The sequence below is a fragment of the Cupressus sempervirens genome, chromosome 9 (genome assembly GCF_028749045.1).
Source record: "Cupressus sempervirens isolate cs-2001-9-10 chromosome 9, ASM2874904v1, whole genome shotgun sequence".
Lineage (NCBI taxonomy): Eukaryota > Viridiplantae > Streptophyta > Pinopsida > Cupressales > Cupressaceae > Cupressus > Cupressus sempervirens.
The window spans coordinates 352,499,863-352,518,860 of record NC_143126.1 but is presented as its reverse complement, the minus strand read 5'-3'; the positions used below and the strand labels follow the sequence as shown (position 1 = coordinate 352,518,860).

General features: G+C 35.5%; 1 pseudogene; it reads left to right on the top strand.

Moving 5' to 3' along the window:
- The first annotated feature begins 16,942 nt into the window (after positions 1–16,942).
- Positions 16,943–18,192, top strand: LOC149538759 (uncharacterized; annotated as a pseudogene).
- The last annotated feature ends 806 nt before the right edge of the window (positions 18,193–18,998 follow it).

The following is an 18,998-nucleotide window of genomic DNA, read 5'->3' as shown; positions in this document are numbered from 1 at the left end:
TGAGGCTACATAGAAGATAGGGATAGGATTGTGAAGGTGAAGTTGGTATGTGAAAGAGAAAAATCACCACTACCCTAGTCTTGAGTAGGTCCTAAGAAGGGACAATAGGATATCCTATTGAAGTTCACCCTTTACTTGCATCATAAGTAGTATCAGAGTTCAGCTTGGAGCTTATAGATTAGATGTTTGCACTTAATCAGTGTTTTACATTAGGGATAGACAAAATGGTGAGAAATGTGGAACTAACCAAGGAACTTCAAGAATAGAAAGATGATAATCAAAATTTGAAAGATAGGTTAGTGTAGTTGGAAAAAAAGATGGAATTAGTAGAGAAAGCTACTAATAATATTGGTAAAGACCTCAACAAAGGAGAATAAGAGATGGAGGAAGAAGAAGAATAGTATGTAGATGATGAGTATGATAACATTCCTACAAACTAGGCAACATTCATAAAAGCCCTAGAGACCTTTGGTAGTAAATCTATTGATACTGCTACTTTTGGAGGGAAGATAGATCTTGATGACATCATATATTGGATGGAGTCTCTTGAGAGTCACTTTGTATGCCATGGAGTAATAGAAGGGAAGAAGATGAGGCTATCTTAATCAAGAATGAAAGAGGCAATACTCACATGGTGGAATTTCATTTAGGAGGAGAGATTCAAAGAAGTTAAGAATAGAATTGCCTATTGGAAGGTAGTGACTAATATGATAATAGATACTTATTTTCTAGAGGACTATGAAGTCTAGTTACACAAGAGAAGACAAAATATAAGGCAAAAGGAGATAACTATGAGTGCATACACTGAGGAGTTTCACAAGCTCTACATCAGGTCAAAGATGGTGGGGCTAGATAGTGTGAAGAGTGTGAAGGTGGCTAGATACTTAATTAGTTTGAGGTATAACATACAAGAATAATTTATCATCTTGTGTGCCAATACAATAGCTAAGTGTATTCAATTAGCAGTAAATATTGTAGAGAAGATAAAAAGGAGATAAAAAAATTCTAGCGTGGGTAGAGGAGGAAGAACTAATCAACAAAGGGGAAGAGAAAAATTTCCAAGGAGGCCAAAAGATAATCAAAAAAATAGTGATGGTGGTAGCAAAGGTGAAAGCTCACATAGAGGGAATCAAGGATTCAAAGGGAAAATGAGGTCATTTAATAGAGGAAAAGGACATGAAGGTGGACAAGGAAGGGGACATGAGACCCTAAAATGTTATTCATCTGGGAAACTAGGGCATACAATGACTTAGTGTCCACTCAAGAACACAAATCCTCCTAACCAAAATAGAGATATATGGAATTAGTTAGGCATGGATGATGAATCTTTCTATAGCAATAGTTCCACACAAGTTGGGAGTGCATAACTAGTGTTTTATGGAGAGAAAATGATGCTAAGAAGGACTATATTGAAGATGCATTTGAAGAGAAAGCCACCACAAAGAAAATCCCTATTTAGAGCTCAAGGTAAGGCATATGGAAAATTATGTAAGATCGTTATAGATTCTAGATCAACAAAGAATGTTGTATTCTTAGAAATGGATGAGAAGTGTAAACTTAAGAGGTTACCCCATTTGGCTCTGCATAAAATTTCATGGTTAAACAAGAATCATAGTTTTATAGTTGAAGAACAAGCATGGTAGAGTTTGAACTTGGTGAGTATAAGGATAAGGTGTTATGTGAGATCATTCCTATGGATGCCTGTCATTTGATCCTAGGAAGGCCATGGTAGTTTGATGTAAAGGCCCAACATAATGGTGAAAAGAACACCTATCTAATAGATAAGGATGGTAGATAGTTCAAGATGGATCCTTTACCTAATAATATGGTGAAAGATCAAGATGATAGTGTAGTCAAACTAATCATAGGTAAAGAGTTCCTATAGTTGACTAAAGAAGATGATGTTCAAGGATATGCTGTAATTGTTAAGCCAAAGGAGAAAGTCAAAAACAAAGAACCAATACCTATAGAGGTTGTAGAATTACTAAAACAATATCCTTCGATAGTTGTAGAGGAGAAACCAAAATCTTTACCACCTGTCAAAAGAATAAGTTATCAAATTGACTTAGTGCCTGATGCAACCTTTCCTAACAGGCCTACCTATAAGCTCACACCACAACATAATGAAGAGGTGAGTAGACAAGTTGTGGATTTATTGAATAAAGGATTGGTGAGGAAAGTTTTGAGCCCATGTGCATGTCTATCAGTTATAACACCCAAGAAGGATGGTAAGTGGAGACTTTTTGTTGATTCAAGGGAAATCAATAAGATTACAATTAGGTATAGGTTTCCCATGCCTAGAATTGAAGACCTAATGGAGAATCATGTGTTTATTCTAAATTGGACTTAAAATTAGGATATCATCAATTTAGGAGTAGACAAGGGAATGAGTGGAAAACAACTTTTAAAACTAATGAGGGACTATATGAATAGCTAGTGATGACATTTGGCTTGAGAAATGCACCTAGCACATTCATGAGATTGATGAATGAAGTTTTGGTGCAATTCATTGGTAAATTTGTAATAGTCTATTTAGATGGCATTATGATATTTATAAAGAATAAAGAATAATACTTGGATCATATTAGAATGGTGTTGAATAAATTGTGAGAGGAGAAGCTACACATCAATTTGGAAAATGTGAGTTCTTTAAATTTGAATTGGTTTATCTTGGTTTTATGATTTCAAAAGGATTGCTAAAAATGGATCCTAGCAAGGATTTGGCTATTTTGAATTGGCCAAGTCCTAAGGTAGTAGGGAATGTTAGGAGCTTTCATGGCCTAGATACCTTTTATAGGAAATTCATTAGTAGATTTAGTGGGATAGTAGCTCCCATACTTGATACCATAAAAGGAGGAATCAAATGCAAGTTTAGGTGGACTAAAATAATAGAGAAGAGTTTTCAATTTTTGAAGAAGAAATTTGCAAATTACCCAGCCTAATGCTATGTAGTTTTGATAAGGTATTTAATGTGGAATGCGATGCTAGCAAGTATTCTATAGGAGCATTCCTTAGTCAAGAGAACCATCCCATTGCATTTTTCTCAAAAGAATTGAATGAACCAAAGAAAAAGTATTCCACCTATGACCTTGAGCTACACTACAGGGTTAAAGAACTAAAGAAATGGAAACACTACCTCATACCTAAGGAGTTTATAGTGTATACTGATAATCATGCTCTCAGTTTCCTAAATAGGAAAGATAAACTCAACCATAGACATGTTAAATGGGTGGAGTGGATTCAAGTATTTACCTTCTCAATAAAACACAAAAAGGAGACTACCAAAAAGGTGGTTGATCCTTTAAGTAGGAGGATACTTACAGTCCAAGAAGTCAAGCTACAAAATGTGGGATTGGAGAAAATCAAGGATCTTTATAAGGAAGATTCTTATTTCATAGAGGCCTATAAAACTTGTTTGTGGTATACTAAAACTTTTCATGGTGAATTTCTTGACTATGTATTGCAAGATGACTTTTTATTTAAAGGCAACAGGTTATATATCCCTAAGTCATCAATGAGGGAAAACATTATCGAGGAGAAACATAATGGGGCTCTTGGAGGACATTTTGGAGTAGAAAAGACACTAGAACAAGTTACAAGGTTCTATTATTGGTTTGGATTATAGAATGAAGTTAGGAGATATGTGGAAAGTTTTTCTAATTTGTCAAAGGGAGAAAGGTACATCATCTAATGTAGTTTTATATCATAAGCATGGATTTTTCCCTGGGTTGCCAAAACCTACTAGAGGAGTAGACATGGTCTTTGTAGTGGTTGACTGGTTTACAAAAATGGCTCATTTTATACCTTGTAGGAGAAACCATGATGAATCTCAGATTGCAAACCTTTTTTCCAAAAAACTCATAAGAATTCATGGACTCCCTATGACAGTAGTGACTAATACAGACACCAAATTCTTTGGGAATTTTTGGAGAACCTTATAGGAGAAAATTGGCACATATTTTGTTAATTCATTATCTTATCACCCTCATAATGATGGCCAAACTATGGTGGTGAATAGGTCCTTGGGAAATATACTTAGGTGTCTCACAAAACAACATGGTTTGGTTTGAGATTAGGTAATCAATCAAGCTAAATATGCATATGATCATTTTGTTAACAAATCAACAGGAAGGACAACTTTTGAAGCAATATATGGTTTTCATCCAAGAGGACCCATGAAACTAAGGGATTTACAATACATGAAGTCTAGAAGTGCCACATGGGAGACACTTTTAGAATTGATAAAGAAAATCTATGATCAAGTCAAGGATCACTTGGAGAAATTAGTAACTAAGTACAAGGATAGGGTAGATCAGAAGAAAAAAGAGATCCATTTTAAGGTGGGTGAGCTATTATGGCATTCCTAAACAAGAATAGGTTACCTAAAGGACTAGTCAGCAAGCTACAAATGAAAAAGATTGGTCCTTTACTTTTTTTGCATAAATATGGAAACAATACATATGAGATGGAACTACCACAAGGGATAGGCTCATCACTTATTTTCAATCTTGTAGACCTTACATTTTACCAAGGGGATAAAAACAACATGAGTCCCAATAGCAGTAGTAGGATAGATTCTGAAGTGGAATGGGTGAAGGACCTACCACCCAACAAACCATTACAATCAGAGTGCATATTAGATACTAGGACATTAAAAAAGACTAGAAACAAGACATACAAGGAATTCCTAGTCAAATAGAAAGGCCCACTTGAGGTGAAAGCAATCTAGATGATAGAGGAAGATATCATAAAGCATGGCACCACTCTTCAACATTTGGCAACTCAAGGGAGTTGAGTTTTTCAAACTAGGCAAGTATGGTGTAGGGGCCCTAGGTCCTAAATAAGGTGGTCAAACACCAAGGTGGATAGGATAGGAGGTTAATAAGTGTCTAAAATGACACAAGATATTTTAGGAAATATCAAGAATCCCTAGAATGCATTTAGGCAAGATTTTTACATGTTGTAATAAGGCATATAGACAAGTAAAATATTGGTCAATGGTTGGTCAACACTATGAGTTGACCAAAAATATTCATTTTCATATTTTATAATCTTCTTGCATGTTTTGGTAAGATTTAGAATGCATAAGGAGTCCTTTCTTTTATGTATTGGAAAAATTTGTAAAAATTGTTTGGAGGCCTAGAAGCCCAAATAGTGATTGTAAGCCTAATAAGCCTAAAACTAGGGCTCAAAGATTAAGGGGTCAAAAGAGTTGAGCTAGAGTCCATCTTGTTGGATTAGTTAGGTCATTGTATGCTATGAGAGATTTTGCAATTTTTTTGGAAGGTTGTTTGGAATTTCTTAAAGTTTGATGTCTATTTTTCTTAAATAGGGCTACTAGGAAAGAGCCCCTATTAGGCCTCCTAGTGCAACTTGCAAGTTTGGCTTAGGAAAAAGCCCAAAAACTATTAGAGGATTATGAAACTTGGTGAAAATGTGGAGAAGAATGTGTAGAGGTGTCTTGGAGTCTAAAATCCTAGAGGGTGCAAAGGAGCAAGGTGTGGGGAAGTGTATTTGCCTTTGTGAAGGCTTGAGGCTACTTGGAAGATAGGGATAGGATTGTGAAGGTGAAGTTGGTGTGTGGAAGAGATCAATCACCACTACCATAGTATTGAGTAGGTCCTAAGAAGGGATAGTAGGATATTGTATTAAAGTAGACCCATTACTTGTACTAGATTTTGAGAGCTTTTGAATGGTTTGGAGAGAGAAAATGTCTTTAGCAAGAATTTTGATCAAAAAACATTGTTTTGAGCACAATCGGCTACTTGACTTTGAGGTGTCAGTAAGTCATCAAAATTTTATAATTTTTTGAAGCATTTATGTCATTTTTGGCACATTTTTAAGGTTTGAAAAAGAAATATCACATGATATTTCAAAAGTATTGCATGAGTACTTTAAAAATATCTCAATATTTCTTCCACACAAAATGTATCACCCCACTTTAAAAGATCTATCATCTTAAACATACCCAAATGTCATATGGTCTGGTGTAAAATATCACACAAGCAAAAAGTATCACCTGGGTACTATGAAATGTATTGCATGATATTCCATCAATAAAAAGTATCTCCTAGTTATAGAAGGAAGTCTTGTACAGTCTATTTTTTGAGTTTTTAAGTTGAATTTTGGCATGTAAGATCACTTTTCTGATCTTACTAATGTTTTCTTGACTTTTTTTTAGCAAATTTTCCACACTTCTTATTAGGGCCCCCAAAGTGGTGGGGTTGTGTGTTTTACAATGTTTGACTAATGATGAGAGAGCTACCATATTGAGTATGGGATTGAAGTGCATCACATGGATGCCCCACATATAGAAGAACCATGGGTTGTTGATTGTTCTAGTTGAGAAATGGCATAGCGAGCACAAAACATTTCATTTTCCAACTAGAGAGACCACTATCACACTAGAGGATGTGTATCACATCCTTTGGGTACCATGCTATGATGATCTAGTGAGTTTTATGTTTGGTTTCCCTTTTGTGCTTTAAGTTTTTGATACCCATGCAAGGCATACTAATGCAAGGTTTTTACATGTCTAGGTTTATGATGATTAGACCCCAACAGAGGGGAAAGCAATCATTTAGGAGATTTTTTAGGATGTTACCATCCTAGACCACCATTTGAGTTGGGAGAAGCTCATAGATAAGTATTAGGATGAGTACCCATTACCATGTTTATTGTGTTCATTGGTTTCTCAATCTCTAGTTATCAATAGGGGCCAGAGGGGCTTCCCATTAGGATGGGGCATATTGGTAGTAGATTTGATTAGGCAGCCCTAGTGGATGGCATGGGGACCAATGATCCTAGCATACATGTATCATGAGATACACAAGGTAGTATACCATGGTGGGAAAACCTAGGCATGTGGATTAGTTTTGACTTAGATATGGACTTGGGAGCACATTGTAGTGATTCAACCGAGGGTGCAACCATGAGAATGCAGTCAACCTCTCTTCTTTAGATACATAGGGTTCATATGATAGAGTCACAATGGGGATGTGACATACTATCAAAAAATCATAGATGATCTTACCTCTTTTTTACGGTGTCCATACCACTAGTCTCACAAAAGGTTTGACTCTTGGGATCTAGTGTATATGCACTATAGTTGCCCACTAGTTGGGAGGCATGTAGATATAGTAGAGTGCTTTGTGATTAGGTAGGTATGGCTCTAATTTTCTTAGCGGTGGGTGATCTCAATGAAGACTACAACTTATGTGTATTATCATGGAGAGGAGACATGGGGTTGGTTTCCTATTCTTGACTATCATGCAGGCCTATGAGAGATAATAGCTTTGGTGCATGAGACTTGGGACTATCATCTAGAGGTGGCAAATGTAGGGGCAGATATGAAATACTTATATGAGATGTAGAGGGACCAATGATCCTAGCATACATGTATCATGAGATACACAAGGTAGTATACCATGGTGGGAAAACCTAGGCATGTGGATTAGTTTTGACTTAGATATGGACTTGGGAGCACATTGTAGTGATTCAACCGAGGGTGCAACCATGAGAATGCAGTCAACCTCTCTTCTTTAGATACATAGGGTTCATATGATAGAGTCACAATGGGGATGTGACATACTATCAAAAAATCATAGATGATCTTACCTCTTTTTTACGGTGTCCATACCACTAGTCTCACAAAAGGTTTGACTCTTGGGATCTAGTGTATATGCACTATAGTTGCCCACTAGTTGGGAGGCATGTAGATATAGTAGAGTGCTTTGTGATTAGGTAGGTATGGCTCTAATTTTCTTAGCGGTGGGTGATCTCAATGAAGACTACAACTTATGTGTATTATCATGGAGAGGAGACATGGGGTTGGTTTCCTATTCTTGACTATCATGCAGGCCTATGAGAGATAATAGCTTTGGTGCATGAGACTTGGGACTATCATCTAGAGGTGGCAAATGTAGGGGCAGATATGAAATACTTATATGAGATGTAGAGGCATCCATTTTTGAGGTTCACATGACCAGATGCCCAACTCCCAGCAATAAGCAAAAGGGATACAGAGAAGATAGAGATAGAGGCAGAGGTAGAGGCAATAGATAGTGATGTAGGAGCATCTTGCATTAGAAAATAGAGAGAGAGAGAGAGAGAGAGAGAGAGAGAGAGAGAGAGAGATTTAAATTTTAAATTTTTTTTAAAAAGTAAATAAAACTAGAGGAGAGATAAAGTGACAAAAATTAGAGGAAAAATAATAAAAAATAAAAAATAGAAAAAGGAGAATAGAGGAATTTCTATTTTCAAGGTGCATAGATGGTGTAAATAGAAAAATAAATTAAAATGGTTATCATTCCATTATCAAGGTGTGTAGGTGGAATTCTAGAAGTTTGTGGAAATTTCCTTAAATCATACATTTAACATTTTTTGGGCCACATGGTGGTGCTTAGTTTTATTTGTGTGGGAATTAAATATTTGTTGTAAGGCATTTGTATTTACCTTTTTTAGTATAAATAATTTTTTATTATTATACTTTACTTAAGTTTACTTAGGTTGATGCTTTAGCATATTACTTGTCATGTATACACCTAGGAATATGCATCGACATATGAGTTGTCTTGTTGACAACATAGGAGTTAGCAACTTATTTGAGCACATGGTTTCTACAACATCTCTTTATGAGATACACCTATGTAAACTTATCTTCTCATTATCACACAAACTTCTATGCTCAATGGAGGATAATCCACCTTTGGTGGACATGTGCTAAGTTGTAATCATTATCTCTTTGCTAACTCCTAGTCATTCTAGTTGCCTTTATATAAAGACACTTCCAGTGTGTATTCATCTGATATCCAAATATCTCTTATCCAATTATCAGATATCCATTATCATCTTGATCATTATTGAGATTCTCATTTGATCATCATTAGTCTCTCTTGTGCTAGTACTTGAGCTTCATGATATTGGCATCATTTTTCCCTAAGGAAAAAACGTATATGGTATCTGAGCTATACTAAATTCTTACATGGTATCAAAGCCACAAGAGCTTCATTGCATAGCTATTGGAGAGATTTTTTTTGTAGATCAAGATTGGAGCTTGCTAGTGCAAATCAATTATTGGCATCATATCGAGAAGGTCAAAAAACCCCCAAATCGACTTTTATTTCATCAAAATTGGACATCTAAGGTGAAATCTAGAGTTAATTGATTTTTGGAGGTGTGGTAGTAGTGATTTAGGAAAAATAATTATGTAGGTGATTTTCAAACAGTGATATCTCTCTCATATAGACCTAGGTAGAATTTTGTGATCTACACATTGGTGTAGGATGTTTGAGATCTCTCTTCCTAAATTTTTCTACAAATCACAAATCTTGATTTTTGCAACTTCAAAGGCTTAGTTTAGGCTCATCTAGACACATATTCAGGTACTATTTTTTTTGAGAGTGCATGATTTTTTGTCTACTTTCTAGATCTTGTATTAGTTTGGAGTAATTTTGAGTAGACATAGTACTTTCAAATTTTGGTTTCATTTTGGCCTATTGGCACTTGTAATTAATTAGATCCTTGAGAGGTCTTGTGTCTTATCTTGTTGAGTCTAATATAGCTTAATATTTTTTGTTGTAACCTCAAAATTAGAAGTCCACTTAGGCCCTAAATTGGCAAGCGACCATTGTAATCACACTAAATATAAATTGCCAAATCATACATTGGGGGGGTTTCTTTGATTTTATTTTATATTTTTCATTTTGGGGGTGCATACATTATTTGATCTCATGGAGTCATGTCAAAAGTTTCACCTTGGTTTAAAACTCAAATTGACAAAATGGAACTATAAAAAATGGAGTGTTTTGATGATTGATCTTCTAAGAGAACATAAGGAAGTGTTTCCTTATCTATATTTGAAGATATTTCCACCTAATACTAGTTGGGGATGTCTTTCTCTTCTTCTTCACTTTACGTATAATAGTATGAGTAAGGAATCTTTTGCTTCTCTTAGCAAGGCAAGTAGTCCTCATGACATTTGGATGTGTCTTTGGGAAGCATATAGAGATCCACAAGTCCCTCCATTACCAGAGGACATTCTACCTCCAATAACTCTAGTTGTGGTACCTACAACTCTAATTAAGATCATACCTCCTAATGCTCTCATTGCTTCTATTGATCTAGTTCTAGCCAAAATGCTCCTGATTTAGTGCAGCAAGGAACACCATGTCTTCCTATTTCAGCTTCATGGGATGACTTCCTTCTAGACATTGTAGTGTTTTTTGTGGAGTCTTAAATTGAAGATGTGGAAGACATTATTGATCACATCCATCTTCTCTTTATTGAGGAGAATTCTTCTTCACTTCTTGTGAGGGAATACTCTAACCCTCAACCACTTGATCTTTCTTTTGAGACTGACATGATTGTGGACACTTCTTTTCAGTAGTTGGAGGACTCTTTTACTTCAAAGGAGACATATTAGTCTTTGGAGATTGTATTCCAGTTTCCTCAGTCATTATATCTTTTGAGGATTCTTCCTACAAGGAGGAACATCATTTAGTTTTCATAGTGTAGCTTCTTTAGTCATCAAGGATATTCTTCCATGGGTGTGCATTCATCATTAAGGGGATGCTAGATTGCTTCTCTTTCCATATCTTCCTATAAGGATGATTCCTTGTCTTTGGAGTTTGATTCGCTTTCATAAATGGATATGTTACCTTGTTTTCCACCTTCTTTTGGGCATCCACCAGATTAGTGTGTGACATATACATTTATCAAGGACTTTTCAACATATGAGCATACTTTAGAGGCAACATCCATAGCATACTACTAATGGATTGCTCATCCATCTTTCTATCCACAATGGGAAGTATACTTGCACCTATACTTGGTGTATCTTCTTCCTAAAGGGAGAAATGTTGTTTGTAGGCATTGGATATTTTTTTTTCTTCATGACATCCTTGTAGGAGATTATTCAATATGGAGCAATATCACCATGTATTTTTTTCTTATGGGGGATATATACTTTAACATGCATGATGTATGTCATACTAGGGGGATCTTGATTACTCCATCCTTTCATGCATCTTGTACTACTTCCTCTCTCTTTTTGGAGGAGGTTTTTCCCATGAGGTTTTCCCTCTTTCTCCATTTTCAAAGAGATTGCATTACATTGTCTATAGAGCACTAAATTTGTACATGGGTACCTAACATGACCTAGTAGTTGGGACCCACATTGCATCTTGCATTTACCTTTGTGAGGTTAAGTGCATTCCCCTATGTTTCAGTTAAGGTGGGGAGTGGGGTGTTAGTGTAAATAATTCATTATTATTATAGTTTACTTAAGTTCACTTAGGTTAATGCTTTAACATATTTGTTCTCATGTAGACACCTAGGAATATGCATAGACATATGAGTTGCCTTGTTGACAATACTAGAGCTAGAAACTTATTTGAGCACATGGTGTCTACAACATATCTTTATGAGATACACCTATGTAAAATTGTCCTCTTATCATTGCACTAACTCTTGTGTTCAATAGAGGATAATCCACCTTTGGTGGATATGGAGTTGTAATCATTATCTCTTTGCTGACTCCTACTCATTCTAGTTGCCTTTATATACAAACACTTCTAGTGTTTATTCATCTCATATCTAATTATTGGATATCCATTATCATCTTGATAATTATTAAGATTCTCATTTGATCATCATTTGTCTCTCTTGTACTAGTACTTGAGCTTATTGATCTTGGCATCATTTTTCCCTAAGCCAAATTCGTACATGGTATAAAAGCTATACTAAATTCTTACAACCTTTTATCCCACACTGGTTGTGTTTGTAATATCTTGGGTGGTAAGTGCTTATTTAAAAAAGTCATATGAGCATTTTTAGTCAAGCTTCAAGGTGTGATCTCTTCTTAGTAGAAGCTTGGAGAGAAGGAGGAAGTAGAGGAGCGAGTTTTCTTGAGTCCATGGATAGAGTGCTAAATGTGAGGTAGTTTATAGTAGGATTGTGGTGGAGTTGCAAGTTTATAAAAAAAGCTAGTGGTTGTAGTTTGCAAATAAGGAGGTAGCTTGGTGGGCTTGTGAGCACAAGTTTAGATCTTCCTTGGAGTTTTCTACCAGAGTGTGGATCTACACTAGCTAGTGCTTGGGTTGGATCTTAAGGGATGTTACAGAATTATTATTGTAATTGCTATTATATTTGGTCATAACTAGGAAGGCCTTATAGCCTAGGACATTGCATGTAATAGTTATTTTATGAATAAAAAGTTGCGATTTGGTAGCAGACCTTGCATTGTTATTGTGTTTCCATTGTGTGGTTATTTGTTGGAGGCTAGGACATATCCTTTGGGGATTTTCCTACCTTGCACTACATTAGACAAATGAAGGTTAGGAGTAGTTCTAAAGTAGGGATGAGATGCAAACAATACTAAGCCGTGATGGATAAGGAGGAGGAAGAGAAGGAGGAGAATCCACTAAGATGTAGGAGAGTAGAGTGAGTGGTGGAATGACAAGAGTGGCCTACTGGAGGAGATGATGATTGAGATGCCAGGATCTGATCTCTAAAGGTAGAGGTACAAGGGTTGAGGATGTCTATAGAGGTTAGGGATAAATAGCTAATGGATGCATGTGACAAGGCAAATATGTGAGAAAGATTGTTAAGAGATGATCTAGTAGAGGCCCAATGAGAAGTGGAGTGATAGTCAACTAGGGAGGCCTACTATCACGAGGTATACATTGTTGTAGTTCCAATAGACCAATAATTACCTTTGTACTCTAAGAGGGCTAGTAGATTGGATCAGCCACCATTGAGGGCACCAAAAGCTCCTCCCTAGGCACACACTACTCATGAGGGGGGAAGTTAGGCTTAGGTCTAGGTTGATTTTTCATGACAATTGTATTGTACCACATGTATTTTGAGACATGTATCCAGATTTTGGATCTCACATTGTATATGTATTATGACACATTTTAATATATGAGATAATGGATTTCGGTGATAATATTGTGTACTTGTCTCATTTTATGGATGTTTCAGCATTTTTATGTTTCCATGTGATGTTTTAGTGTCTTGCTCACTTATGTGTTGTTTTATGGTCATGTTGATATGCTCATGGATCTCTCTCATGTATAGTTTTTAGCTCTCATGTGTATGGTATAGACTCATGTTTTGAAAATGTGATACTGAATAGATAATATATGATTTTTAAATTAACCCCTTGTGATGAAAGGATAGAAAAGAGGCAAACCGAAATATTGAGAAGGTGAAAAGACATGATCAAGAAGAAAGAAAATAAAGTATGAAAGTAGTTAGCCAATATATCCATAAAAAGATGAATAGAGATCTATCCCCATGTACAAAAATACAAGACTAAGCTAGAAAATGAGCCTATGATGCAAAATAATATGAAAATTGGTTTACTTGCAAGGAACTCAAAACATTAGATGGTAATATTATCATTGAACATTTATTAGGACACCGTAAGATCATACAACCATCACTAGTACAACTATGAGGATATGAGTATGATCAATATTAGACAGGAATGTGGAAATCTAATCTAAGCATCAAAGACATGTAAGTCAAGATAGATACATAATTAGATTTCTTAAGTTTAATATAGCAAGATTATACTTGTATCAAGGCATAAGTTTTAGGATAACCCTTGAGTGTGGTCTTGCAAGAACAGGTAAGTATGATACATTGTAAATCCAAAGTGTCAAGCAAGAAAAGAATGAATTCTCTAAACACTATAGACTAAAAAAGTATAAATACAAGAAGAAATATAGCAAAACATGCACCATTCCCTCATTCTTATAGTCCATGACATCCTCAAAAGACTATTAGGGAGGGAACATTTAGCAAAGAAAATTGTCATAAACAACACACAAAGAAAGATAAAATTCATCATAGCTCAACAATTTAAATGTTCAAGTGTGTGTGTGTAAGTTACTTGGTCATTTCTTCAAGACTTGATTCTGATAATGAGAAATATCACAACATCCAAAACTGTAGGTAGACTATCTAAAAAGTGTTAAGAAACACTTGATGTCAACAGTGGTAGTGTTGAGAAACATTATTTTTTTGAGTTGCCAAAGAAACCCTAATGCACAAGAAGACCATAATAGGATAAGTAATTGTGCCCCTGAGATGAGGATGAGAGACAATTCCAAGATAGGAAATGTGTTTCAAAGTGGGTGAGTGAGATTGATAGACATAGGTGTGAGGCTCACAAGTAATGCTTGTTTCCAGGCTTTCAACACTTGGCATATTTTTTTAGGACTTTTTCAATTTTTTTGAATTTTTTGAATTTTTGAATTTTTTGGTGATACATCAAAGCACCTATTGCTAGGTTTTCACTAAGATGATCATTTTTTCAGGACATTTTTTTTTCTTTTTTAGGATTTTTTTAGAATCAATAGATATGTACAAATAGTTGAGCTGTGAGCCTTTAAGCATAGAACTTTTTCAAATTTAGCACATTAATAGGATCCACAATTTGTTACTCTTTTGCAGTAGAAAGTTGATAGGCATTAAACCCAAATGTTGTTGTGATAATGTAAGGGCCCAACTAGTTAGGCTCAAATTCACTTTATTCACTTTTGATAAGCCTTCATATGGTCAAAAGCAACCTCGTGACATTTATCAAGGGTTTCTAGCTCTTGTACTCTCACAACCCTATGGTCTTCATTGGTTATCAACCCATGTAAGGAGAGTTGTAATGATGGGATCTCAACTTCTAAGAGGAGGACAACCTTAGAACCATAGAGTAAAGAAAAGTGTGTGACCCCTATAGGGGTATGTATGGTAGTTTTGTAGGCCCATAGTGTTGGATTGATCTATAAGTGTTAGTATTTCCCTAATTTATGAATTGTTCTATGTATAATAATAAGAAATGTCTTATTAGAGTCCTCAACTTGGTTTTTCCCTTGGGGATAGTAGATTGAGGACCAATGTTGTTTGATTTTGAATTTCTTACACAACTATTTGAGGTCAATGTTCTTTATTTATCCTCCATTATTAGTAACAATAGAGGAAGGAATGGCATAGAAATAAATGATGTGGTTTAGTATAAATAAGGTAACATGTTTTCCTATAGCAGAAGATAATGGTGCAAACTTAACCCATTTGGTGAAGTATTCAGTCATTGTGATAATGAACTTGTGGCCACTGGACAAACTTAGATGAATCTTTCCTACCAACTCAAAAGCCCATTGCTAAAATGTCCAGTATGTAATAGAGGGTATAATCTCACATCCCGGAGCATGAATCAAGTTTCCATGAAGTTGACATTTCTTATAGTATTTAGCATAGTGAATAGTGTCAACTTTCATGGTTGACCATTATTAACCTACCCTAAGGAATTTCTAAGCAAGTGCAAGGCCATTGGAGTGTTCCCCACAAATGCAATCGTGGACTTTGGCTAATGCCTTTTTAGACTCTTCTAACTCTAAACACCTAAGAAGTGATATGTCTAGACCCTTCCTATATAAGTCACTAGAGACCAAAGTGTAATGTGAGGCATTATAAAAAAGTTGGCATTTTTTGTTGTGCACGAGGTTTTCAGGAATAACCTGATCCTGCGGGTAGGATAAAATGGAAGCATAGCGAGATGAATTTTGAGAAACAATAGTACAAATCACATGGTTATTAGAGGAATCATAGGCATGATGATGTAGTTCTTCCACTAGGAACTCAAATCATGAATCATGTTCTAGTAATTGGAGGGTAGATGCTACAATGGCCATAGCATTTGTAACCTTTTTTTTTGTTCGAGGAATTTGTTTGAATATCATAAATGTGAAAGAGTTCCTTAGAGAATCAATCAACTTCTTATAAGGTACCAACTTGTCATCTTTGGTTTGATATTTATTATTGACTTGATTCATGACAAGTTGAGAATCTCCATAGATGTGCAATTTTATGATTCTCCATTCGAGAGCCATTTTAAGCTCATTTCACTAGTACATTTGACCCCATTTTTAGACCAAAATTTTCAACCACCTATTAAAATGTTTTAGATTGGTCAGAATATGGAAGGAAATTTATCTTTTTTTTAAAATCCATGCCTATGTTGGTTGAAATTTTGACCAACACAAGCTTAACATGTTAAAATAAAAAATGGGCATGTTAGGGTTTATTGTTATGTTTCACAGATTGTGTGTGGGAGCCACACAAGCATTCCATTTGGAGTGTGGGAGTTGCAGGAGCAATTTGGGCATTACCCCATCTTGTAGACACTAAAGTGTTGTTCTTAGATAGAATCTCTTTTAATGAAATGCAACCACCAATCTACAAATTTACTGCTAGCATCACCAAAAAGATCAATTTCCCTTCTTTCAAGATGCCATGTTTCTGATGTTAAATTTCATAGTAGGAACCATAGCTTTTTGAGTTTTCTTGAATTCTAAGGATGATGGTTTGTTTGTATAAGGTGAGGATCATTCAGTGGATGACATTGATAGTGAGCAGAAGCATAACATTTTATATTCAAAAGGGTTAAAATGAGGTTTTCATAGGGAAAGCTTTGCGTTTGAAGCCTAAGGTTTCAATAAATAGGCTTCCAAAATTTTCCTTTGAGGGTTTGAGGAGGCCCAAGGGTTTTGATAAAAAAAATTCCAAGTCCAAGTCTGTTGGTTGTGCCAAATTTGGGGCATTCAGTACTAGCAAATTTTAGCTTTTATTTAGAACCCTAATAGTTGCTAATACCGAACATGCATTGGTTGTAAGGGCTTGGATTTGAAGGGTATCTAATATAGGTTAATTTGATTTAATCTTGCTAAGGGTTGTGGAAAAGGTTGAGAAGAATTGGAATTGACTGCTTAGTTCTTGACAAAGAAGATTGATTAATTGCGGTTTGAAACCAAAGCTTACTTGGTCAAATACTTCAATTTTTGAGGTTATTTCAATAGATTCACATTTTTGAAATATATATCTGGAAATAATTAAATATTATTTTTTTGGAAATAGAAGTGAATTAGTGAATGAGTAAAAAATGAAGAAGACAACTGCTTCTCCACTCCACATACCTATAAAGAACTCCCCAAGAAAAATGTTTTCACACATGATTACTAACAATGGTGATGCTAGCCATTCACTAGAAGGCAATACCAGAGATAACAACTTTCCAACTATGTGACCTCCACTATGTCCCATTCTAGAGGGTAGCTTGAATTTACCAGGTGGTGCAAATGCAAAGCATGATGTAATTACCCCTAGACCAAAATCAAATTCTGCTACACATTTTGCACAGAAAAAGTTCTTTGTCCCAAGGAGTGCAAATGGTTTTAGTCAATTTGGGGACAATATTTTTAGGGCATCAAATTACAACACACTTGATAATTAAATCCTTAATAGTTCAATAGGATCTTCATATATGAAGAATAGGTTTGGATGGCGGAAGCCGAGGATTCATTCTTTTAGTGCCATAGAAATGGATTTTTCCAAACATTGCATAGGCTTGACAAAATGTCCATCCCAAGGGAGTCTTCATGAAATGGGTTTCTTGTGTGAGCCTGTAGCTTTTTCTATGATTGGCAACTCAGATAATCCATTTGTAACTCCAAATAGGGTAGCAAGATCTCTCAAATACAACTAGTTTGTTACTTCAAGCACTGGAAGTTTACCATCTCTTCCTTCTGCAACGAGTCAAAATGTTGCTCTAGTCAAGAGTTTACAGCTAGAGTAAAAAAGAAACTTTGTACAACATCATTTTGATCTTCAAGAGGATCCCTCTTTCTAGGATGACCATAATGTTCAGATGTGTTGATCATAAAGTTTATATTATGCATGTTTGTTAAAACTTAATGAAAGTGTTCTTATTTCATTTCTGCATTTTAACTACACTTGATGCTTTGACTTTACCTAGCAGGGTTAGTAGTGGCTGATGTCACCTAGTGCTCAGCTTTATTTGTACTAGGAACTTAGAAAATCATAGCAGTAGGTATATTTTTTGATACGGAATAGAGAGGAGAGAAGCCTAAAAAATATGTTGTATGCCTTTAAATTCATGTTTCTGATATTAATTACTTTCTTTAAAAGTTAATTCCACTACCATTTCTTTTCTAGGTTGTTATTCAAATTTTTCCCCTTAGTGCCATTGAGGTTTCTTTTCAAGGACATTCAAGATTTGTCAGATAGGATAGTTCCCACACTTTAATGTGGCTAGGGAACCCAAAATCTCATTTTACATTTGATGTTGTAGCTAGTGAAAAGTGTTGGAAATTGAACAGTGAGAGCCTATAGGTTGTCCTCAAGCCCCACACCCATCTACCCTATCAGTTTGTTTCCCGCAAGCATCCATGGATGGCAAGCATTTATTTTGGTAGGTGATTTTGAAATTTGAATGTTGAGAGGGAAAATGGAATATGACAAAAGGAATATTTTCTACATTCATTCATTTAGAGAGTTAGTTCAGCAGAGCAGAGAAGATAGAAGTTGCAAAGTAGAGTAGATCAAAGCAAAAGGAAAGAGATCAGAAGATCTAGTTGGCAAGTGTTTCCCTTGTTCACTTTCTAAGTTTTCTATTGTTGGTTTTGTCTTGTTGAAGCAGTGATTGCTCTAGGCACCATTGTATGTAGCCATTAGAGCTATAATTTTAAAGTTCATTAAAGTTTGAAGTTTTACTAGTTTAGAGTTATTTTTAGGGTTTTTTGGTTGAAGTCGAATGCTCCTAGATTTTGTAATATTTTTAATCAATTTGAATAGAAAGCAAGTAGGCATACTTGAATCCATTGTTCTTCTCCTATTCATTTCATTTGAGAAGTTTTTTTTGAAGCTTCAAGCTTTGGCTCTCTGGTTTTAATGGTGGAAACATTCACGTTGAAATTTCTCTAAGTTATAATTTCTCTAGTTTGAGCTAAGCTCACTCAGCATCCATTGTTGCCGAGCATTGCCCTTTGTGTGCTAAGCTGACTTGGCTTCTTCATGTGCCAAGCTTACTTGGCTTCTTCTTGTACCAAGCTAACTCAACACCTACTGCTTATCACTTGACACCTTCACATATTGCCACTCGGTACCTTCAAGTGCCGAGCAAAACTAGCACTCAGCAA